Source organism: Pseudorasbora parva, chromosome 24 (assembly GCF_024679245.1).
Source record: "Pseudorasbora parva isolate DD20220531a chromosome 24, ASM2467924v1, whole genome shotgun sequence".
Lineage (NCBI taxonomy): Eukaryota > Metazoa > Chordata > Actinopteri > Cypriniformes > Gobionidae > Pseudorasbora > Pseudorasbora parva.
The window spans coordinates 11,763,767-11,789,306 of NC_090195.1; the positions used below are offsets into that span (position 1 = coordinate 11,763,767).

Below are 25,540 nucleotides of genomic sequence, written 5' to 3' on the forward strand. Positions count from 1 at the left end.
AATTCTTGAACAAACCACACGGGCCAGCCTCTGCTCCCCACGTGCATCAATGAGCCTCGGCCGCCCATGACCCTATTGCCCGGTTCACCACTGTTCCTTCCTTGGAGCACTTTTGATAGATACTGACCACTGTAGACCGGGAACACCCCACAAGAGCTGCAGTCTTGGAGATGCTCTGACCCAGTCCTCTAGCCATCACAATTTGGCCCTTGTCAATCTCGCTCAAATCCTTACGCTTGCCCCTTTTTCCTGATTCTAACACATCAACTTTGAGGACAATTATTATACTACATAGGGAAATTAGAATAAATTGACTAAAATGAAATGAAATTACACTATGTCATGATGTTTTTTAATGAAATGATTAAAATTACATTTTGAATGTGCAATATCTAGCACACAATGTATTATTTCACATAATTTCTGTTTTTAAGGGTTATTACACTGAGACAGTAAAAATGGGGACATGTTCGAGGAAAGGACATCTCCACCTGTGGACGAGCAACCGAAAATGGGAACTGTCCCCGGAAAACAAAGATGTCTGGTCACCCTAACATATGATATGAGGAAGGCGACTGCGCTGGTTTTTAATGAAGATTTATGGCAGCATGGCAGATCATTTCTCAAATCCCAGATATTAAGTTTTTATGAAAATCATTTGGAGGAAACATCATTCAAACACCGGAGAGCAGAAGAAAATTAATCCACTATAATTCTCTGGGTTGTTCTTCAGTATTTAGGGGATATTTATTAAATGTAATTAGGTGAGAGGCGTCTTTAATGCAGGACTCACAAACACATTGCTGTGATAGACGTGAATGCTGCTGTAAAAGCACCAATGGGTCACTAGAAGCACCACTAGGATTTGATTGCTGTGATATGAGGTCATGCATGGCAGATCTTCTTGTGGTCTTAAAGCACATGAATCATCATGAAGGAGATAAATTGGGGAAGGTCTGACTGACAAGCTGGAAAATGATTAGATTTGTTTATGATGCTGCATGAGCATTTCATGAAAATACACTTTTGTACAAGGCGAGCATCCATATATATATATATATATATATATATATATATATATATATATATATATATATATATATATATAGTCCCGTGTCGCCAGACCTTCAGACTGACAGCAGAAGTCAATGGTCAATGGGCGTGACATTTGAGGCTGAGACTATAGCCTATAAATAACAAGCATCCATAGTTGCACAAGTAACTTAACTTAAGAACCAAGGTAGTGTTTGTAGATGTTATTTAGCATGTGTAACATTGGGCTGTGTACAGATGGGACAGGTACAGACAGTCCATGGCACTCCTCTGATGCCACAGCAGGCCATCCAAGCAGCCTTCGCTTGATGGATGGCTTTTATTTTGCTGTCAGCCTTGAACTATTTTGGTGTTTATCTTATTAGCTTCCCCCAATAAACTGTCATTTATCTTAGTCACAGCAGAGGATATTTTACCACAATCATCTGCATTTTGAAAAATTTCCAATAGGCTAGTTAAAATATTTTTAATATGTTTAGAATTAATATTATTTTTATTAAAACTTTAATGTATAATAGTATAATGTCATTATACTTTCACTATTTTATTTAATTTGTCTCGTAGTAAGGTCCATAGGCAACAAAGCAGTTTTATTTATTATTTTGTGGTGGAAAATGGCAGTCATTGTTCTTTGTTCATTATTTGGGTCATTGCTTTATTTTTTAATGTTTTGATTTGAATAAAATGGCGAGCTCCTTTGTGTTTCTAACCAGTATTTAAATATTTTATGCATAAATAAAATAGTATTTTCATAAAATCTAACAAAATTACAGCTTGAATGGAAATGACCCAGAATAAAAATATCACACATCACATCTCAAGCTTTTCATTTACACAGCTGTCTCAAATACACAAAACATTTTCCCCCTTAATGGAACAAAAAGATTTTAGTCTAATTTTTGTTTATTTTTACCCTAGAGAAAAACCACCATTTTTTTTTTTAAAAATGCATTTATTTCATACAAAGTACACTACAAACAGTAGCGTACCGTGGGGTTTCAGTCAGGGCCTTCACTAACGATCAACACGCCCCACGCCATAACAACACGCACACACACACACACACGATCAACAAGCCCCACGCCGTCGCCATAACAACACACACACACACATACACACCCCCACACGCACACGTTTGTTTTTGTGACATATGGGGACATTCCATAGGCGCAATGGTTTTTATACTGTAAAAACCGTATTTTCTATCCCCTTACACTGCCCCTAAACCTACCCATCACACACACACACACAGCCCCTAAACCTACCCATCACAGGAAACATTATGCATTTTTACTTTCTAAAAAAACCCTCATCCTGTATGATTTATAAGCATTTTGAAAAGTGACATGGCCAATGTCCTCATATTTCACCCTCTCCTGTGTGTCATAATACACACACACACACACACACACGCAAAATACAATAATGCACTGTACGCAATACTACTACGAACTTTGCTTTCATAGTGTTCGTTGGGAAGGGGGCAAGCAAAAAGTACACGCGAGACAAAAAGGCAATTTGACTATTTATTGATGATACTGCACTCACGTGTCACTGTTTAGGCAAATGGTGAAAAGAATCAAAATCAGCTGGCACAAATACTCTTAAACAAACAAAAATACGGACCAACAGAACATCCAAAGAAACAGAAAAAACACTGCTTGTTAGCTAACATTACCGGCTTGACATCAGGATCGATCATTCGCACGCAGCCTGTCATCCGCGGCGGCCATAGTTTATTTCACACAGAATTCTCACAACCCGCGAAAAGTTCAGACGGCTGATGACATCAGCAGGGGGTAGCACACCGACACATCGCTGGGCCTCTGGGCCGTTCTATCACTACACATCAAATTTTGATTGGCTAATGACCCACGTCAGTCAAAGCTATGGTCCAATGGAAAATAGCAGCTTCAATGGAAGGCAAGCTATTCTACTTGTGCTGGTCCTTGGGGCTGTGATGCGTTTAGATGATGACATATGGAAAATACACCAAAAATAAATACATTCTTTCTAGAAATATAATCATATATATATATATATATATATATATATATATATATATATATATATATATATATATATATATATATATATATATATATATATATATATATATATATATATATATATATAAATAATGATTTTGACAGGGCCAGCAGAGAAGGCCCTGCTGGCCCTGACGGCCCACCACTGACTACAAATCATTAACATACTGACATATCGCTAAAGTAGGCTACTTAATACTTAATTATATGTTACCCCGGAGTGACCCACAAAAACATAAGTCATAAGTTGCATGGCTGTATTTGTGGCAATAGGCAACAATATATTGTATGGGTCAATGGATAATTATTTTTCTTTTATGCAAAAAATTTTTAGGAAATTAAGTAAAGATCATGTTACATTAAAATATTTTGTAAATGTCCTACAATGTGTGTGTGTATATATACACACACACACACACACACACACACACACACACACACACACACACACACACACACACACACACACACACACACACACACACACACACATTGTAGGACATTTACAAAATATTTTAATGTAACATGATCTTTACTTAATTTCCTAATCATCCTATCCAAACCATGCATCAATGGAAAGCTCATTTATTCAGCTGATGTATAATCTCAAATTGACCCTTATGACTGGTTTTGCGGTCCAGGGTCACATATCTTTGGTTGAACCTCAGCACTACCTCCAGATAGTGCATCAAGTACAAATTTAGTTGTTCCATACCAAATGTACAACTGTAGGGTATTTATATTGTAGGGTAAGTACATAACTATGTAATATGTAACTGTAAGGCAGTAAAGATGCATTAAAAATGAATACATGCCATCAATTACTTCATCACATTTACGTCATTAATCTGTGACAAGGTCACTGACTGTGAGCTATTTTTACATGCTGGATTGAAATGTTGGCTACCAATCATAAACAATCTCTAGCATTAATTTTGATCATGGCTTCTCTTGAAAAAGAGGCTGCGTCCAAAATCGCATACTCTCTTGAGTAGGTTCTATAAGTATGTTCTATATAGGATGAATGTGTGTAGTATGAATGTAATCTGGACGTACTACAATCGCCATGTTGTCATTATCAATATATGTATATATGTATGCCCTACCAGCGTCAGTTATGTTGCTTCACCTCCATTCATAAATCCTCTTTTGTGGCCTAGTAAAGTGTACATTGTATGTACACTTCAGAATCTCTCTGGAAGAAGTAGAGTAGAGTTAGAGTTATACTTCATTGTCTTCAGTTTTCTGGACAGAAATTAATCTTTGATGCTGACAATACTATACATCCACAATTCCACATAATAACATAAAACGCATTACTGTTTTTCACCTACTATATTGTCGGAAAGTATGCAATATTGGATATAGCCAATGTGTGTGGAGCAAGTGGTGGTTTGTTTTGTTGTCTCACTAATAGCGTCATCAGGTTTAATGCTTGTCATAGGTCCTAGAAGAAGCCACACTAGAGGACTGTGCATCAAATCTTCGGACAGTGCTAGAATTTCATTGGATGTAAAATTTAGTCAAGTGAACCTGGCTTTGGTCTCTGATCATTCAAATTTTTTAAGGAGTTACATGAAGCAGTGAGCAGCTGTAATCTTCATAGGCAGTCAAAGACGCCTGAGGTCTGAGTGTGTGTGAGAAAGATAGAGTAAAGCAGCGTCTCAGGAGACTACTTCTTCTTTGACAGATGAAACAAGTCCCTGCATCCTCTCCTAGGGCATGCACACACTTCACTTGATGCCATCATACTTTCCTGATCTTTGACATACACTAAATCTATTCTACCTCCATTTTCCTTTGAACACACATAAGAGTGCACTTTCTCTTATCTTTTATCTGGAGAAAGCGAGAAGCTTGCTGACTGTCTCCAAGGCCCTGTAACGCATCAGTGCACTGTGATGATCTCTGCCTGAGGTAAACGGCTGCCAAACAGTTCTTCCTTACAGCTGAAACTCAAGTGCTGCCTTCAGGCGGCATAGTTTCTCCCACATCCCAGGAGTACTGCCATTTTAATTATTTTCTTTAGCAGTGAACACCAGGGGAAAGAAGCGCTTAAACAGTTCTTATTGCTGATTTGATTTTGCTGTACAGCATGTGGAACAACTAGCACTCATATAAAATACATTTTTGGCTGAGTTAAAAAGAAAACTTTCAAATTAAATCTTTTGGCAACAGATGGATTTAATACCAGAAGACGCTAAGGAATCTCAAGCTCAATGTGAAGTGTCTGAAAGTGTGACATAACAAATTCAAAGTATCTTTCATCGGACAACCTCCCTTGATAATGTGAACATCTGTGTGCAATACTTATTCATCATGACTGGATGATCTCCTAGTGGAAATAAACTGCAGGTAAATAAATGCCATGTCAGAGAAGAAAGACTCTCATCTCTGAAGTTCTGCAGTGGAATTACACATCTTATTATGTCAAAAAACAGAATCTTAGAATATTTTCAGCACATCTAAAAAAATGAAATGACACTAGAAATGATATATTAACATACAAACCCGATTCCAAAAAAGTTGGGACACGGTACAAATTGTAAAAAAATAAAGGAATGCAAAAATTATATTTATATATATATATATATATATATATATATATATATATATATATATATATATATATATATATATATATATATATATGGGTATAACGATTCGTTTTAACAACGATTTGATTCGGCTGAAATAAAACAGTCACACTGATTTAAATTTTTGGCTAAAAAGTTACTGAATCGATTTCAATATAAACATATAAAATGTTGAAAGTGAGACATTTTGAAATGTCATGGCAAATATTGGCTCATTTTGGATTTCATGAGAGCTACACATTCATAAAATTTTGGAAAAGTTAAATGTACTAAGAAACAGCTGGAGGATCAATTTGCAACTTATTAGGTCAACTGGCAACATGATTAGATATAAAAAGAGCCTCTCAGAGTGGCAGTCTCTCAAAAGTCAAGTTGGGCAGAGGATCACTAATTCCCCCAATGCTACGGCGAAAAATAGTGAAGCAATATCAGAAAGGAATTTCTCCGAGAAAAATTGCAAAGAGTTTGAAGTTATCATCATCTACAGCGCATAATATCATCCAAAGATTCAGAGAATCTGGAACAATCTCTGTGCTAAAATCTATAGGTCAAAAATGAAGCCATATCTAAACATGATCCAGAAGCACATGTGTTTTCTCTGGGCCAAGGCTCATTTAAAATGGACTGTGGCAAAGTGGAAAACTGTTCTGTGGTCAGACAAATCAAAATCTAAAGTTCTTTTTGGAAAACTGGGATGCCATGTCATCTGGACTAAAGAAGACAAGAACAACCCAAGTTGTTATCAGCGTTCAGTTCAGAAGCCTGCATCTCAGATGGTTTGGGGTTGCATTAGTGCATGTGGCATGGGCAGCTTACACATCGGGAAAGGCACCATCAATGCTGAAAGGTATATCCAAGTTCCAGAACAGTAGAAGAAGGATCCGGGGACTGAAATGGCCAGCCTGGAGTCCAGATCTTTCACTCATAGAAAACATTTGGCGCATCACAACGAGGAAGATCAGACAAAGAAAAGAGACAGTTGAGCAACTAGAAGCCTGTATTAGATAAGAATGGGACAAAATTCCTTTTCCTAAACTTGAGCAACTTGTCTCTTCAGTCACCAGACGTTTGCAGACTATTATAAAAAGAAGAGGGGATGCCACACAGTGGCAAACATGGCCTTGTCCCAACTTTTTTGAGATGTGTTGATGCCATTTAAATTTTAAATTCAACTTAGGAATTTAAAATGAACTTATTTTCCCCTTAAAATTATAAATTTTCTCAGTTTAAACATTTGATATGTCATCTATGTTGTATTCTGAATAATCAAATTGCACTTCAGTATCCTTTTTTTGTTGTTGCCTCAGTTAAAATTCATTAATTCAAAAGGCATTCTAAATTCTGAATGGCTCACATCCCTGGATTATTTACAATGGCACTGTAGTGTCAAAGAATGCTCAACAATAATTAGCTGTACATCGCAATATAGATTTTTTTTTCCGTTCACTTGTGCAGTCCTACATCTGGCTATTTATCAGGTGAAGTTGCTAGCATTGCGGGACTTGACAGATCTTCCCTGGAGCCACAGACTGCTGCACATCTGAAAATCACCGCCGAGATTTACCTTTAAAAATATATAAGAAAGAGAGGGTGAAGCTGCTCAGAATGGATGAGCGTGATCCTCCCTTATCTCCATTTTCATGACCATCCCTACAGCAAGGGCAGTAGCTGATTGTGATGAATGGATAAAGAAGTGATGACAAAAAACTAGTGTGTCAAGCTCTTAGTAGATGCTGTGATCCATCTATACAATCAAGGGGACAGTGTACTGCATCTTGGGTATTGAAGTTGAGACTTCTACTTTCCCTAATGCTAAAAAAAAGCTTTTTATCAACCGTTGCTTTCTCCTGTAAAGAGGACGTGACAATGCTACATTGTCTAGTAGCATAATAAAATCTCAACCCACTTTGTCTGACAGGCTCTGTACTGAAACAAAGATGACAGCACAATTAGCTTTTGAAACAAAACCTATGCAAGCCCATTTGGGGATTTCCAGATACAATGGATGATTCAATGTGGATTAATGAAAGTAAATTGATTCTGGAAACAAGGTGTCCAAGAGGACAGGATCACAGCTGCCTCGGTCAAAGCATGCATTCTCCCTTCGGGCGCCGTCTGCCATGTCTGAATGCATATGTGGCAGACACTGTCAGGGCTGATGTGTCACTGATGAAATATAAATAAAGTAGAAGCCCAGAATAAACAGATTTTACCCAGCTGCCAATTAACACTGGACACAAGACAGAAAGCCTGAGAATTCAAGTCGGAAAAAAAAGTATTTAAAGGGATGATTCATTTTAAAATGAACATATATCATCATTATTTATTCAGCCTCATGTTCATATGTGGAATTTAAAGAATGTGAAACTCTCCACGAGCACCAGGATCTTTCAAGGTTTATATCACTCTGCTTGTTTGGGTTTGCTGTCCAGACAGGCCGTCAGTCTTTGCATTGGTTGTTGGGACTTTAGGCCCCCTTGACACAGCAAGTCTTAATGCTCAATTCTGATTTTTTGCTCTGATCTGATTTTCTGTTTGGATGTTCACATTACCTTTTAAAATGTTGCCTATATCTGATTCCAGTGTGAAGTTCAAACTAACTCGCATGTGCAAAAGAACAATATCAATGGCATCAGACGCAGCACGCTGTTGCACTAAAGTTCGGGAGGCTATAGAGGAAGTAGCCTAAGCATTTTCACTTTTATTTAAAAATGTTTGTGTAATGGAAGCCATAACATTAATGTGGCTGGATTGGTAAAGGGCAGAGAGCTCCAGTCCGACTCAGGCACCAGCAAGGTGGAGGTGGAGTACTGGTTTGGGCTTGTATCATCAAAGATGAGCTTGTGGGGCCTTTTCGGGTTGAGGATGGAGTCAAGCTCAACTCCCAGTCCTACTGCCAGTTTCTGGAAGACACCTTCTTCAAGCAGTGGTACAGGAAGAAGTCTGCATCCTTCAAGAAAAACATGATTTTCATGCAGGACAATGTTCCATCACACGCGTCCAAGTACTCCACAGCGTGGCTGGCAAGAAAGGGTATAAAAGAAGAAAATCTAATGATATGGCCTCCTTGTTCACCTGATCTGAACCCCATTGAGAACCTGTGGTCCATCATCAAATCTGCGATTTACAAGGAGGGAAAACAGTACACCTCTCTGAACAGTGTCTGGGAGGCTGTGGTTGCTGCTGCACACAATGTTGATGGTGAACAGATCAAAACACTGACAGAATCCATGGATGGCAGGCTTTTGAGTGCCCTTGCAAAGAAAGGTGGCTATATTGGTCACTGATATGTTTTTGTTTGGTTTTTGAATGTCAGAAATGTATATTTGTGAATGGTGAGATGTTATATTGGTTTCACTGGTAAAAATAAATAATTGAAATGGGTATAAATTAGTTTTTTGTTAAGTTGCCTAATAATTATGCACAGTGATTGTCACCTGCACACACAGATATCCCCCTAAAATAGCTAAAACTAAAAACTAAAACTTCCAAAAATATTCAGCTTTGATATTAATGAGTTTTTTGTGTTCATTGAGAACATGGTTGTTGTTCAATAATAAAATTAATCCTCAAAAATACAACTTGCCTAATAATTCTGCACCCCCTGTAGTCAAGTTTTTCATGTTACTGTCTGTGTCTGCTGTGTCTAGGGCTAACTCGCCGGTGCATAATTGTGACACCGTCGACATAGATTGACGTAAAAGTCACAAATGCATCTTGGTTGTTCACACTGCGGCCGCATTGAAAAAAAAAAAACAGATCTGGGTCTGATTCAGGACCACATGTGTGTGTGGTCTAAATCTGATTGAAAAAAAATCAGATCTGGGCTAGATTTGAGTGTTCACACTACCTTTGAAGAAGTCTGACCTGGTCACTTAACCCCAAAAAAATCAGATATAAATGTTCAATATATATTGAACAGTTATCAAATTAAATTATATTGTGATAATTATTGTTATCATTTATCACCCAGCCCTAAGTTCACATAGAACGTTTTGCATCAAGCTGCTTTTCAGTTGTTTTTCTATGTTGGAAAGCTGTACTTGCATCTTTTGCACCATAGCTCTTGCATGGACCACTTTTACAATGTTTTTTTTGGAAGCTATGCCACTATAGTTATATGAAAAAAACTGAAAACTACTTGAAAATACAAGTTAATAAATTAAAGTTAAAAAACCAAACAAAAAATAAAGTTTTGGAACATCATAAGAATTTAATTCAACAATCCTTTTAAAAGCATGACCAAAATAGAAGTCTTACTCCAGTCTAACCACAGCAAAGTCACCACAGTGGACTCTTCTAGAGATTCTGATTATAGATAAACTATATATCAGGGCCCTGAGCTCACAGCAGCAGGTGCACAATGCAATCAGGGTTTAGTTGTAATCACGCCCTAATATGTTTTGTGAACAATACCATTTACACCATTAAATAGGTAATAGCCAAGGGACAGGGTTTGGGACATAGCTGGCCCGAGGAAAATAAAATAAGATGAGAGATAAGTAAAGGGCAAATGTAATGAATCATGCAGGACAGGTAATTCATCCCAACTCCATGGGCCGTGCTAATGAACACAGAGAGGCTATGCGTCCCAGTAGACCTCTCTTTTTTATGAGCATTCCCACCACCTTCATCTCTCTCTCATTTCCTTCCTTTAATGGGATTTGTGGCTCCCTTTCAGAAAAAGAGCTCCCATCCTGAACCTCATACATGTACATATGTGTAATAGACCAGAAATATCGTGATCAATCTGTTCAGCAATTTTCAGTCTGAATGGCTTCTATGTGGGAGTTTTTTTCCAAACTAATGGAATCCAATGAAATCCATTTCCAACATTATGAGAAACATGCTACCAAAAACTGAAGCATCCCCCCTAACTACATCTTGACACTTCAAGAAACTAGGTAGAAATAAACCTGAGACATAAAAGTATGTCAGAGAGTTGGCCTTCACCAGATATAATAATTTGAGATTTCACACGGCTAGATATGGAGGCATGCCATCTAGACCTTAATGTAGGTCAGGGAACCAAACTGACATCCATACTGATCTAGTTAATTATACGCTACCATTTAAACATTTGGGTTCAGTCAGTCCTTTTTATTTTGAAAGTATCTTATACTCACAAAGGCTGCATGTGATCAAAAATACAGCAATATTGTGATTTTCTTTTTTACAATTTAAAAACTGTATTCTAATGCATTTTAAAGGGAAAGTTGACCTAAAAATGAAAATTTTATGTTTATCTGCTTACCCCCAAAGCATCCAAGATTTAGGTGTGTTTGCTTCTTCAGTAGAACACAAATGAAGAACCGTTGCTCGGATAATGCATGTCAATGGGGTGTTTTCTATGACAGTCTCTATGAGAGTAAAAAACACACAGACATACGAATCCATATTAAACCCTGTGGCTATGGTGACACATTGATGTCTTAAGACACAAAACGAGAAACCCATTAGTATTTATGTTTTTTTGTTTTTTTACCTCATATTAGACAAATTTCATCAAGTATTCCCAATGCCATTAATTCCGACGAAAAATTGGCGCGATCATAGATATATATATATAAATTCCTCATTAGTGCCTGTACGGATCGGTCGAATTATGGATATATCTCTATTATTGCGCCAGGTTTTGACCTTCTTCTGGTGGAAGTAATGGCATTTGGAGTACTAGATGAGATTTGTCTGATATGAGGTAACAAAATGACACAAATACTGATCAAAATAACACAAATACTAATCGGTTTCTTGAAGAAAGCGATCGTTTCGGGTCTTAAGACATCAATGTGTCGCCACGAGCCACAGGGTTTAATATGGATTCGTACGTCTATTTACTCTCATAACGGCTGTCATAGAAAACACCCCATTGACATGCATTATACGGCAACGGTTGGAGCTAAAAATCTTAATTTAAATTCTGAAGAAACAAACACACTTTGGTGCCCTGGGGGTAAGCAAACATAAAATGTTCATTTTTGGTTGAACTATCCTTTTAAAATGTAAAAGACTAAGACAACTTTCTAAAGACAAAATGACAACTCTGCGGACGGCTTCCGTAACCCGAATGAAGCTCGCTCTGGTTGACGTGTGCACACACTCATCAGAGAATTCCCCATACAGGGAATTCCGCCCTTTATGACATCATAAAGGGCCATACTAAAACAAAAGACTTTACGAAACTTGTTTGACTCCTGAAGGGGTGTATTTGACACAGAAATACTCTTTTTTTCGGGCTTGTTTAGCTCTTTTATATTGTAAATAATTCAGAATGCATGAAATTAGACCCCCCGCCATTTACTAGAACATCATTTATTTAAAATAGTAATCTTTTGGAACATTTTCAATGCCTTTACTGTCACTTTTGATTAATGAGTCCATGCTGTATAAAATACTTTAATGCTGGATGACAAATTAACCTTATAAAATGTATACACTAACTGGTAGAGTGCATTGTATAGATGCATAGTGTATAGTATATCATTTGGGACATAACTAATGACTTCATTTGAATACTCAAGACAAAGCATTATTTTAATGTATTTAGCACCTGGTTAACTTGAATTGTGACTTTTTCCATTGAACTACAGTGTCCCTGAGAGGCACAACATCCGCTAATTGCTCTATGCAGCGCGGCAGCTGACCAAGCACTCGCTTAAGCAACCAGCAGACAGCCTATGATTGTCAGTGTAGATGTACTGTCACAATGTTATAAAATATAGATGGCTTCATAAACTGCTTAAAATACTCCACAAAGGCCAAGGCACGCAACCAAGACATTGACGATTGGTGAAAAAAAATGAGAAAAAGGCATTTTGTAAATTGCCAACGAACAGAATAGAGACCTGGTTATGTCATCTCTTCAGTTAGTGACAGCTGGAATAATGAGGTTTTAGCTTGTCTATTGGTATGCGTTCGAACCTTTCCCTCGCTTTCCATATTTCTCTCTCTCTGCCCCGGGGCTGTTTTAGGAAAGTAGACACCATTTCACTTATACAGGGTCCATTTCCCTAGAGCCATGGACCTTATGACAACTGAAGTTGTTATCGGAGGTATCTAGTGAAATATTAAGCTGTAGAACAGTTTGCACAGGTATATGTTTTTTTTCCTTCCGCTTTTTAATACTTTTGCATATTAGTGCTCCACAGCCACTGCATGAGGAGGAACATCTAGAATCGATAGAGCTATATATAGACAGGGCATTTCACAGTGAAGGTTGACTGACAAACTCCCTGGCCACCACATCACTCTGTGGACTTTCTGCATGAATATTTAGTGCAGAAAAGACAGAGCCAGGAACTGCAGTCTGATATTGATTTCAAAGTCTTGCAGTTGGGTGACTTGTCCATTTTTTTTTTTTTTTTGATACGTTGGAGGCCCTGGCTTGGTCACATTTCCATAAAAAGCATTCTGTGAATTATCTGATGTATGCATAGATGTGAATATCATAGAAAAAAACTATTATAAATAATAATAATAGTAGTAAAAAGGCAGAGGGAGAAGGTTCATTAAATGAGAAACTACTGTGAGAGAAAAGCAACTGATGCGAATGAAGACAGTATATAGTCATGGGTATTGTTTGCTAACAGGAAGGTTGTTTATATTCACATATTGTACGAAGCCCAAGAACGTCATGATAATAAGGTCTTGCAGGAGATGCAACTTGCGATTGAATGGTGTGCAGGTTATGAATGGAGATGAAGTTATTATCTTTCAGATAAAAATGTTGGAAGATTATGAATTTTAGATGATGTAATCAGACAGAAAGGTTTCCTGAGAGCTCAAACTTTGTCACTATTCAGAAACTTTTTTCTCACCCATTTTCCGTTGATATTGCTTCTTCTCCCTTTTCTATATTCATCTCAGCAGACCACTAACACACCAGCAACCACCATGAGTTTATTAACTGGATGTCAACACTGAGCATGGCAGGTATTGACAACCAGAAATAGCCTCCATGCCTAATTTGTACCTCTGAAAATCACGTTTACCACTTCTCTCTTTGCATAGTGTTGTGCTAATTACTTAATGACTAATTATCTTTCCTCTCCTCACAACCCATCATTCCCCCCTCCTTCCTCAACAGACCCCAGATGTTGGACCACTGAGACGCAGCTGCTGTATTCTCTGCCTGAGAAATTCTTTAATGATGAACCCGGGGCAGATTCCCCAGATGAGCCGCAGAACACACTCGTGTTCAACATGATCCGAAGGTCATTTGATAGGAAGACACAGGAGAGACAAGAAGGAAGAGTAATGAAGGAAAGCCTCTATAATCTATAAGTCTGAGGCTACATCTACATTAATCTGGATACATCTGCAAACGGCATTTTCATTTAAAAATCCGTCCACACTAGAGTTGTCAAGCGTTTTCTAAAAGTTTCTTGTCCATGCTGAAACATCAGAAAACACAAAATTCACTGTACTGCGCATGCATAATAAACCCTTATAAAAGCTCACTGAGAAGATCAGATGAAACTAGGCATAAAAAAAAATCTATCACGCAATTCTTCTGGCAGAATCATTTTTTTTAGCAAAATATCTCAATGCGTCCAGGTAACACTCACTCAACATCATAGTCTAAACTGCTCTCATGTTTTGCTGCAGGACAGCAAATGCGAGTAAATGTTTTGTCATATAAGCAGGACTGTGAAACAGTATAATAAGTGTGCAAAGTAACATATTTTAGCAACATTGAAAGTGAATGGCACATAACCGGAATAAACATGAATATATAGTGGTACAATATGCGTCCCATGACTAAATGAGTCATCGACGTTCAGACAAGGAACATTAAAATTGTTTTCACATTTCAAAGTAGATTAAATGGCTGTAGTGTTGCTTTTCGGAGAAATTAGTATGAGTTTGTTTCCTAAATATCTGCAAACATATTATGGTATTTTTATGCTTTAGTACAGTTAAAAACTTACAGCACTTTTAACATGTAATCTTTTTAATTATATTATAAATATATAGTTAAATACTTTATAATTTAATACAATTGTTTATGTAATTTTATTTTAGGAAATGTATAATTTTTATTTTAAAACTGGCTTTTATTCACCCGTATTTTCATGTGACGCTTTCAATTATCCACTGTATCAATGTAAATAAAAAAAACTTAACTTACCCATGAGTTATTCTTGTTTGGAATAACACCTCTTTGAGGCTATCATGTAGGAATTTGGCATGAACAGCACCATCTATTTAAATGAGAAAAGACAGAAATGCTCAGATTTGTTAAGGTTATGTTTCAGTAACATATTTCAAATAAATCTTAATAAAATCTGACAGCAATGGTACAAAATGCTGCAATTTTGCTTCTTAACTAAAAATGATACTAAAACATACATCTTAGTTTGCCTCTTTTCAAATCCCCTGTGTTCCCTCTTTCTTTATTGACTTTGCTAGATCAATCAAACCAGAAACAGTAAGGAGTGTAAAGTTTGCTGGGTCTGCAGAAACTGTGCTGAGGTCATACCAGGCTATGGGATGTAGTGTATTAGGGAGCAGCAGGTCTGGTCCCAGCTGACCGTGCAACCTTCCAGCTTCAACTGGACCTTCATTATTACTGGACCGGCCTCGGCTCTCACTTGGGGGAAAGGAAGGAAGCAGTAAGCTTTGTTCCTGCTGTGACCGTAGAGCACTAAATCCTGTGCTACAGCAATTCAAACAATATTATTGCCTGAGCACAAATCAATATTTGTCCCACAAACAGACACATGAGAACATGCATACATGCAAGCAATTAATGTGAACAATATAGAACAATACGTTCTAGAGAATACCACCACGGTCAAAGTTTTTCTTCAGAAAATGTAACAGTTTCATTATTTATGTCAAAAAATGATTATTCCAATCTCCATCCTAACTTGTATGTGCACAACGTGTACAGTAATGGCGAGGGCTCTGCTAAAAGTAAATTAAAACAAAAGAGGATAACACTTACCTTAGATAAGTACGGTATCTTTCTTCAATTGAGTTTGTGTTCGTGCTCCAATTTGTTTGCTAGGGTATCAGATAAAAGAGTTACTCCTCTATTTATACCACTAATAAAAAAAAAGCTTAATCAGTGGGTGCAGGGGTGTTTCACATTACGAGGTCGTTCACTGACAACGATTTGCAGAGGGAACGTCTAAAAGTACAGAAACCTAGCAACTATAAAGATAACAATAAAGACATCGTTCTAAAAATCGTTATCAATATGAAATAATAGGAGAGTTCACATCACAGCTATAACGATAACGATATAAATAAACGATATCGTTGGAATCATTTTGCAGAACGATAAAAACATTGACAGCCAATCAGAATCCATCTTGCTGTAAAAAGCTCGAGCATTTAAGGTGGCAGAAAAGCAAACAGAAATCAACAGAACAATGTCGTCCTCTGGTGTGGACACTTATCATGTTGTCTTTCTAGTTATCATTGTTGTGAACAAGCATGTCGATGTATTTTCAATATTGCTGGAAAAAGCGTTTAGATTCATTATAATTTTCCACAGCTCATATTGTCTACTGAAATTTCTCTGAAAAAGTTTGCAGTGTTTCGTCAGCAGGACAATTCAAAAACACATTAAAGGGGTGGTTGCATGCGATTTCACTTTTTTTTTTACTTTAGTTAGTGTGTAATGTTGCTGCTTGAGCATAAACGGACTCTGCAAAGTTACAGCGCTGAAGGTTCAATGCAAACGGAGAGATTGTCTTTTAAAGTTATGGCAGTTTATTGCCTACTAAAACGAACTTCTTTTCCGGGTTTGTGACATAATAAACCCTTGCTATTAACATAAACACTGCCCCGCGAACACGCAAAAAAGTGGGCGAGGCCGCGTCGCAGTCGTTACGGAAGAGAGAAAGCTGTTGCAGTAGGCTTGAGTGTTGCAGACATGGCATCGAAACAATGTTATTTTCATCCCAAGTGCACGACTTCTGTGTTCGGCCTTCCTCAAAACGCTGGACTTCGGGAGCAATGGTTACCATTTGTGTTTAATTCAGTTCCTGCTTCTTACAATTTAAATTTAGCCAAGTGTGCGGCACATTTCAAGGAAGACAGTTTCAAGAATCTTCACGAGTTCAATACTGGATTTGCTCAAAGGCTCGTACTAAAAGATGAAGCAGTTCCCACTTTAAAGGCAGAAGTTGCTGTCTTTTAAATGTGTAGTTTCTGTGTGTTTTGGTTGCATCAAGACCAACGCGGTTTGGCTACGCTAGGCAGTTAACTAAATTGTTTCATACTTCTCCGAAAAAAGGCAGGCCTGTCGCGATAGTCGATAAATCAATTAATCGCACAATAAAAAAAATGAGCTAAATTTTTCCGGCCGCGATAATTGCCATTTGCATGCTTTTTTGTTTTCCTCGTCTCTCTCATTGACTGCGCGCGCCTCGTCCGTTTGGGGAGGTGTTTATACTCGACGCGCAGACCGGGTGCGGCGTGATGAGACGTCATTCTCGGCCAGATTCGTCTGGAACTCATGGCTCTTCGGTTGCGGAGCCACACGCAAACTTACGAAATTTGACGTGCACAGCGCCAAGCGAAATGGGGTCTCGCGCACTCCGCGTCGACGTCATTTTTGCCGCGCGCACCCTCGCGCTCCAGCGGACGCGTTGTGTATAAACAAGGCTTAAAGCTACACTGAAGTTTGATAAACGCAAGTTAATTCTTCAGTTCAATCTTTGTGTGCTAAAAAGGCACATAAGTTCCTGTAGAGATAGCAATACACATTCTCCTTTTTTGCCAAATAAATGAAAAGCATGTCAATGTCTTCTCTCTTGCTGTATCAACTTTCCTCAGAAATGGTCAAGTTCAGTTTGTGCATGATTAGGCTATGATATAATTTTTTTTTTTTAATACTGTATCCTAATTGTGGATAATTAATATATCATATGCTGAAGTACATTTCTGGATTTAAAAAAAACATAAAAAACAAGAACCGCACAGAACGGAAAACCGTGAGCCTAAACCCGTGATAAGAACCGAACCGTGGGTTTTGTGAACCGTGCCGCCCCTAAAACACAATCATTTGCAGTTTTCATCCATTTTATTTATTGTTTTTGGTACTTATTTAAATGCATTTTTTTGTGGTTGTTTTGTTCATTTATTGTGGTTATTTAAAATGTTTTCCCTTTTTAGTGTTAAATAGTCTTTAGAAATTAAAGTTTATTGATCTTTAAAAAGGTGTACCTGCATTTTTATGCCATTATCATTATTTTAGATGAAAATGGTCTCAGAACAACAATATTATCGTTTATCGCAATAATTTATTGGCCAATTTATCGTCCAGCAAAATTTGTTATCGTGACAGGCCACGAACTACAATCACCAACGAACTTATATGTAATCACACCCGCGAACATCGTTTATTTATTTATAAAACACGTTTGTGTTTCATTTGGCAGTAGACTAGTAGAGGCATGGTTAGGTGTTGTAACGGGCTCATCATTTTTTATTTTTTGCAAAACATATATGGTTATATACATTCTACAGTAACAAAAATTGGTATGGCAATATTGACGCCATTATTTACACCGATGTGACTTCTGCCCGTAATGGTAAGGGGCGTGGTGTTTCCGGACAAACTGTGCTTGGCACTTTAGCCAATAAAAATACATGAAACTACATTTGGCCATCTAACCAATTTAAGACCATTGGATTTTTTAGAAGGATGGGCTTCATAGAAGCAGGAAGCAAACGAGCCGTGGAGACAGCGGTGTGGAATAAAGGTCAACTATAAGAAAAATACATCGTTTTAAAAAAAGAAGGAATATTAAGACATGCGCCCCATAAACACAACCAAGCCTAAAAAAACACCACGGAACCACCCCTTTAAATAGCAGTACAATCCACTGAAGAAATGGGTCCCCACAGCCTTGTTTTCATTCCTGTGAAAAATCAAAGATGGCGCTGCTGTGTGTTGTGTGGCCTCAGTCTCAACCTTCCAGACAACTTGCTCAAAGTTAACAGGAGGGTGATCAATATGTTTGTTTTTGCCCTTCCAGTGCTCAAAGGGGGGTCCTCATCTAAAATCTTTTTATTGAACGAACTCACCTTTACAGTAACTCTCAAAATCTCCCTTCAAGCAACTGTCTTTTCACTCAATAAATCCAATGACCATAGGACTGATGGCAAAACTGTATTCAGTCCACTTTACACATGACTGTCGGATGTATTTAAAATTAGGTTGATTTATCAAAGAAAAATTATTCATGTTCCACCATGCCCTTCTCTTCTGTCAGCACAACGAACAGCCACATAGGGAAAGATGGACGCTCAGTTTAATAGAAAAGCAGCAGTGCACTTCCCGCCCACAACAAACTTACATCACCACCACCAGCAACAACAGTTCACATCAGCTGCAGTAAATCATAAAACGTTACATGATACATTATACATCTGGGAAAGGTAAAAACACTTACAAAAATAAACCTGTGCCAAGGTAAAACTACGTTTGTATAAGGGAGAATTCAATTTCACACATGGAGTGAACTAAACAATGTGCGTATCTGATCCTCATACAGCAATAGTTGCTCAAAATTCTCCATGTATATGCTTGTTCTTGACATTAGGTGTACTCATATAATATTGGTGTTGCGCTATCGATATAGAGCAGGTATGACATCACTTTGTAGGCTAAAGCGTGAAAGTGAGTTTTTTAAGCTGTTACATGTTTTGAAAAAGGCGGTTGCTAACAAGTGGATAAATGGGACTTTGTTGAGGAAATTAAACATCATCACGAGGGACAAAGCATATAAGTATTATACATTTTTGTTGATCATATAGGCTGTTTACTCCACTACATTTCCATAAAAGTTCCTTGTTGATTTCAAGTGACCCATTCCTCAATGTCGCTATCGCACAAATGATTCTTTTGAGCCGATTTTTTGTTGTTGTTGCTTTGAATTATTAATTTGTGAATTCGACTGATCTGATTCCGGACTTCGTTAGATTGTGTCATGGTCATTTACTACTGCCATCAAAAGAAGCAGAAAGGAAAGGGATGACTTGAAACTCACACACCTATAGGCTACACTACACACCAACTCAGCTGTTTTAAGCCTGAGACCCCACAACATCATCAAATATAGTCTGTTAAGTGGTTCATATCACTTGGCCTGCTTCACTCTCAGCTGTGGCCACATTTAATTAGCACAAAGGAATTAAACTGTTTTATGAAATCAGAAGCTGAGAAAGCACACAGGTAGCCTATGTTAGTTTTTGTGCACTGTGATTAGGTGGGTGAGCATACAGTCAAGATTTACCCTTCTTGACTTAATTAAAAATGTCAGTGTTAAATGTCAAGAAGTCTACAGTTTCCCAGTTCTGTAATCATAGATGTGAGCAAATTGGAGGTTTGGGTTATTCTCAGGTTATTCTTATGTTATTGAATATTTTAATCATACAATATTTTTATTTATTTATTTGTAACGCACATTATAATAAACAAAACCTCAAAGTGCTACAGATTTAAAACAATCAACAACAGCATAAACATATTAAATAAATTAAATAAAACTGAAAAAATTAAGAAGTAACAAATCAATCAAAAGCTCTGCTAAAAAGGTGGGGTTTAAGACCACGTTTAAAAGCATCTACAGTCTGTGGGATCCGCAAGTGGTCAGGGAGAGCATTCCACAGACTGGGGGCTGCTGAGCAGAAGGCCCGATCTCCCACAGTACGAAGCGGAGTTTACGTGTGGATATTTGTGTGCTGAAAAGTTCCTTGAGATAGGTGGGTGCGTCACCATGGATGCACTGGTGGGTAAGGATGGAGATCTTATACCCGATTCTGAGTGAGACAGGAAGCCGGTGGAGTGTTTTGAGAATGGGAGTGATATGGTCGTATTTTCGCACCCTTGTGAGGATCCTAGCAGCGGTGTTCTTAATACACTGCAGCTTCTGGAGATATTATGCCGATAATGGATCGCATTGCAGAAGTCCAGCCTGGAGGAGACAAAGGCGTGGACAAGCTTCTCGGCATCTGCCAGTGTTAGTATGGGATGAAGTTTGGCAATGTTTCTGAGGTAGAAGAAGAAGGTCTTACACAGATGTTTGATGTGAGCTTCAAAAGTGAGTTGCGATTCCATTCTGACCCCCAGGTTGGTGACTGATGTAAAAAGTGGAATGTCCTGATCAGAGAAAGCAATGCTGGTGATAACAGAATTCTGGACCTGAAGTGGAGTGCCGACTAGGATAGCTTCAGTCTTGGAGCTGTTTAGCTGCAAAAAGTTTTGCTTCATCCACGCCTTTATTTCATCCAGGCAAGAGATCAAAGTGGATGGTGTGAGGTCAGCAGAGGTGGATGAACTTGTCCTAAGTTGAGTGTCATCAGCATAGCAGTGAAAAGAAATCTCATGCCGGCTGATGACATGGCCAAGGGGGAGCATATAGAGGATAAACATGGTGGGGTCTAGCACTATTTTATGTTTTTTTCCCTTTGGAAAAGGTTACTGATGAACTCATGAACTTTAAAAAATCATAATCTTACCATAAAACAATGACTTAACCAGCATAAACACTGAGTTCCACCATGTAGGGTGGAAAGATGTGAATATTCAGATTAGTGGTCAACAAATAAAATGGAAGGTCAATACCCCTTCCATAAATAACTATTGAACTTGAAAAGGTCAATCTTCAAATAAGGACTGTAAAGGAAATGTATTTATATAAAAAAGAAAATGCACATACAATACAGTAAAACAAAAGAGCAAAAAGTAAAGTAAATGCATAATATGGTTAGATGCAATAGATGCGGAAGATGCAACATACACTATATTGCCAAAAGTTTTGTGACGCCTGCCTTTGCACATGACCTTTAATGACATCCCATTCTTAATCTGTAGGGTTTAATATGTAGTTGGTCCACAATTTCCAGCTATAACAGCTTCAGCTTTTCTGGGAAGGCTTTCCACAAGGTTTAGAAATATGTGTTTATGGAAATTTTTGACCATTTTTCTAAGCACATTTGTGAGGTCAGACACTGATGTTGGACGAGAAGGCCTGGCTCGTAGTCTCCACTCATTTCATCTCAATTAATCGGGGGTCAGGACTGAGGTTGAGGCAGTCAAGTTCCTCCACACCAAACTCGCTCATCCATGTCTTTATGGACCTTGCTTTGTGCACTGGACCGCAGTCATATTGTAATAGGAAAGGGGCCATCCCTAAACTGTTCCCACAAAGTTGGCAGCATGAAATTGTCCAAAATGTTTTGCCTTGCTAAAGTTTTAAAAGTTGCCTGAGTTGCTGTTGTTCCCAATTGCTTTCACTTTGTTATATTGCCAACAGTTGACCGTAGAATATTTAGTAATAAGGATTCTTATTGTCGCAAACTATCAGGGTAACACGCTTGAGTTCACTGAACTCCTGAGAGCAATCTATTCTTTCACAAATATTCGTAGAAGAAGAATGTCTGCATGCCTATAGGTCTTGATTTTATACACCTTTGGCCATGGAAGTGATTGGACCATCCAAATGGGGGTGTGTGGTCTGGTGCACTGAATTTAGTAATGTGTAATGAAATTATGAAATATAAAATACATTTTATTTCTCATTGATTGTTTTTCATCTAAATTAACATGTAGATGACAAACAATCAATGAGAAATATATATTTTTATATTTCATAATTTCATTACACATTACTAAATTCAGTATCCTGTTAATAGTAAGTCAAGGGGAGATAATTTCCTGACAATAGCTGGGTTAAAACCAGATTGTGAGACAAAAGACACAAGAGACCTTTATATGCTGAGCACACTCCTGGTATGTCCACTAATGATATGGCTTCAGAGTCTCTCTCCTCTCGTTCCTTTTCTCAAAGGTGTACTTTGCTTTTGCTAGAGAAGTGCAATTCTGTCATAATATCAAACTATCCTGCAAATTATTAAAAGTGTTTTACATAACAGTGCTCTGTAAAGGGGATTTCCCATGAGCAAAAACATATATTTATGATCTTTAAAACCACAAAAGGAAGACTTCAGCTGCATCCAAATTCGTATTCTTCCCTACTTTCTAGTATGCAAAAACAGTACACCAAAAGAGTATATGTTTGAATTAGTGGTTGAACGACTTTTTTTTTAAGTCGACATTTTTGTGATGAAAGTCGAGTCGACGTCGACTAGTCGCTGATGATATGGCGAACTGAGACGCGGACACGGGGCTTGGGCACAGGACAGCTATGGTACAGCTCTGCCCATATGGTTATTGCTCCTACACAACAGCTTGTGTATCAGTTCTTTTGTCTTATGGTCGTTATTTTCTCACAGATTTCTGCTCCTTCTGAATAAGATACAGATAAAGTAGCACAATAAAGATTACATGTATATTAATGCATAAGTGATTGTGTGTGAATTAATTCTACCTGGCAGCGTCTCTCTACTAATAGTGAAGCTGTGAGTTATCAATAAATATATGCTAGAACTTTTCAGTTTCTAAGCTTTTTTGATAAATCCCAGAACTGTGTTGACAATACGACAATTCACCATGATGTCACAACAGTAATAAACGTTCTTCCGGGTGGCAAAAGCCGAAGCGTTCCTATGGCAACGCTAGTATTCAGACATAGTTAACATGATTATTGAGGGACCGATTAATTAATTCAGGAGATAGCAATACATGAAATGCCTAACCTTGGTCTAGTAGATGTAGTGCTAGTCTAATACCACAATTTTTAAATGAGCTTCAGCCTACCATTGAGTAGTTATTTTAGTGACTGTTGCTGTTTGAATTACAATATGTTAGGCTATCGTAGATAGTCTATTTCCCTGTTCTCTGCTTTTCAACAAATCCTTTGCACACATTTTTTCTTTATTTTTTGTATCTGAAGCTATAGCAGCAACATTGAAAGTTCCGGTGTCTGTGTTTAACACGAAACCTTGTGTGATTGCGGCCGGCTCGCGGTGCAGTCATGCTGTTTCCCAGCTGATTTGATGCAATGATCCACTTTAATGACTAGTGGCATCTGCAATATCTCACAAACTCCCGATGTTAAAATATGTTATATTTATAATTTTATATGGAACTAATCACTACACCTGTTAGCAGTCATGTAAACATCCATTATTGATATAAAATAGCCGAAATCACATGAACAATCACACAAAAACCTTATTCCATAGTTATCGTGTGTTTATTAGCTTCTTAGTTCACGCGTAGAAATTTAGAATAGGCCCGTTCGAGCCAGAATGAGGAAATGTCCGAGACAGTGGGAGAGAGGTCTGCGCATGTTTTAACTCTTTTATATCGAATAATTCCGTGAGAAATGAATAGAAATGGTATTCTGTATGACGAAATATTTTGCAAACGTGATATGTCAATATTTCTCCAAATATGAGGACTTTTAAACTAAGAGCTAAACTGCAAGCTGTTCTTTGCGATCTCTGTGAACACAAATGAGCCAGTGAAGACGAGAGAATAAAGTGCGTCTGATAATCTATTCAAAATATCGTTCATAACGGATCGATAATAATGCACTCCTGACATAAATTAAGAATTGAATGTCACTGCAACCCAGTTTTATCATAAACAGTGTTCAAATATCAAAGCTGGAGTCTTTAATCTTTCTGATGATACTGAGTTTGTCCAGATAATGTGTGATGAGCAGTGAATGTTGAACAATAGTAATCTGAGGCCGTATGATCTTTGAATCGTAAGGGGTTAAAAGAGATCTAAAGTTTACAAATATTAGTCTCGAAATTCCCCAGCTGAAGATAATTATGCTCTGCTATGATTTTGTAGATGGACAATTTTGAGAATACTTCTCTGTAGCGCCACTTTTGACGACGTCCACTCGCTTTAGCCTCCTCACCCACAGGTTTTGCTGCATATATTTACTTCTTTCTGAATGAAATCGATAAAATCCTACACCTTTTGCTGTGTATCTGACGGCGCAACCCCAAACACAACACGTTTTCGTCATACTTTCAACTTTAAACAACAGCAATGTTCTTAACTATGTTACTATTTACAGTAGCCGGCTGATCTCTTCAGTTTGTCAGTAGAAGCCGCTCGCGTTCTGCCACCCGGAAGTATCTTGAGGCGATTGTTTACAAACATTCTGAAATGGTCTATACATTTCTGCGCTATTGAATGGTTTTGTGTGAGGCGCGCGCGATCTCCGCGTGATCAGGCTATGTGTGTGCGTTGCAATGATGATTAACTTACGTGTACAATAAGCCTGCATTCTCCTGATCAATTTTGAGCATCCAGATGGTAATCAAACATGTCTTGTGGAGAGGCTCTTGAAGTATGCATTTATTTGTCATTTTGTCAACAACTGTTCAAAACAGAGCCTGCGTGGCTGCGTGTCAGGAAATTGTTTATCCTGTTGCGCCCTCTATAGGCCAGCGACTAGCCGACGTCAAGCTTAAAGCAAGGTGGGATAAGTGTTATTTCAAACCCGTTTTAGACAAAGGACTCAGGCCGAGTGGAATAACAAACTTGTAGCCAATCAGCAGGTAAGGGGCGTGTCTATGGTGAGAAGAGAGGCCCAGTGCAAGTCATTATTCAAGTCACACAGGATGGACATTAGCCAAGAAAGAACTATATGCTGGCTTTTGCTTGATTTTGCTCTTGTCATATTCGCTTGTTAGTCCATTTGCGATCGTATTGGGGCTCACTTCAGCGATGATAAAGACCCGTTCATTTCCACACCGTATTGAGCATATAAATCCCCCCAGTGTTTCAAGGTTTCAAGCGTCAGCTCACAAAATGTGTTCGACAGGTAAGATACGTATACTCCTAATATACCGATATGTTTGTTTCCTTTTTACATACATATTACCCATCCGGTTGTATAGCCTACTAACTTTATCGAGTTGTTCATGAGAACTGTTTGTGTTTTGTGATCGCTA

General features: G+C 37.9%; 1 protein-coding gene across 6 annotated transcripts in view; it reads right to left on the reverse strand.

Annotated features, from left to right (window-relative positions):
• adipoqa (adiponectin, C1Q and collagen domain containing, a) overlaps positions 1-24,891 on the reverse strand; it is a 31,040-nt gene extending 6,149 nt beyond the window's left edge. For 2 of the 6 annotated variants that reach the window (XM_067435045.1, XM_067435049.1), the window contains exons 1-3: positions 15,648-15,806; positions 15,180-15,290; positions 14,829-14,901 (exon numbers count right to left, since the gene is read on the reverse strand). The gene's annotated coding sequence lies outside the window, so the exon portion shown is untranslated. Of the gene's footprint in view, positions 1-14,828; positions 14,902-15,179; positions 15,291-15,647; positions 15,807-17,204; positions 17,232-24,851 lie in introns of those variants that run through there. The other 4 variants (XM_067435047.1, XM_067435046.1, XM_067435048.1 and 1 more) reach the window with 4 other exon arrangements.
• Between the last annotated feature and the right edge of the window lie 649 nt (positions 24,892-25,540).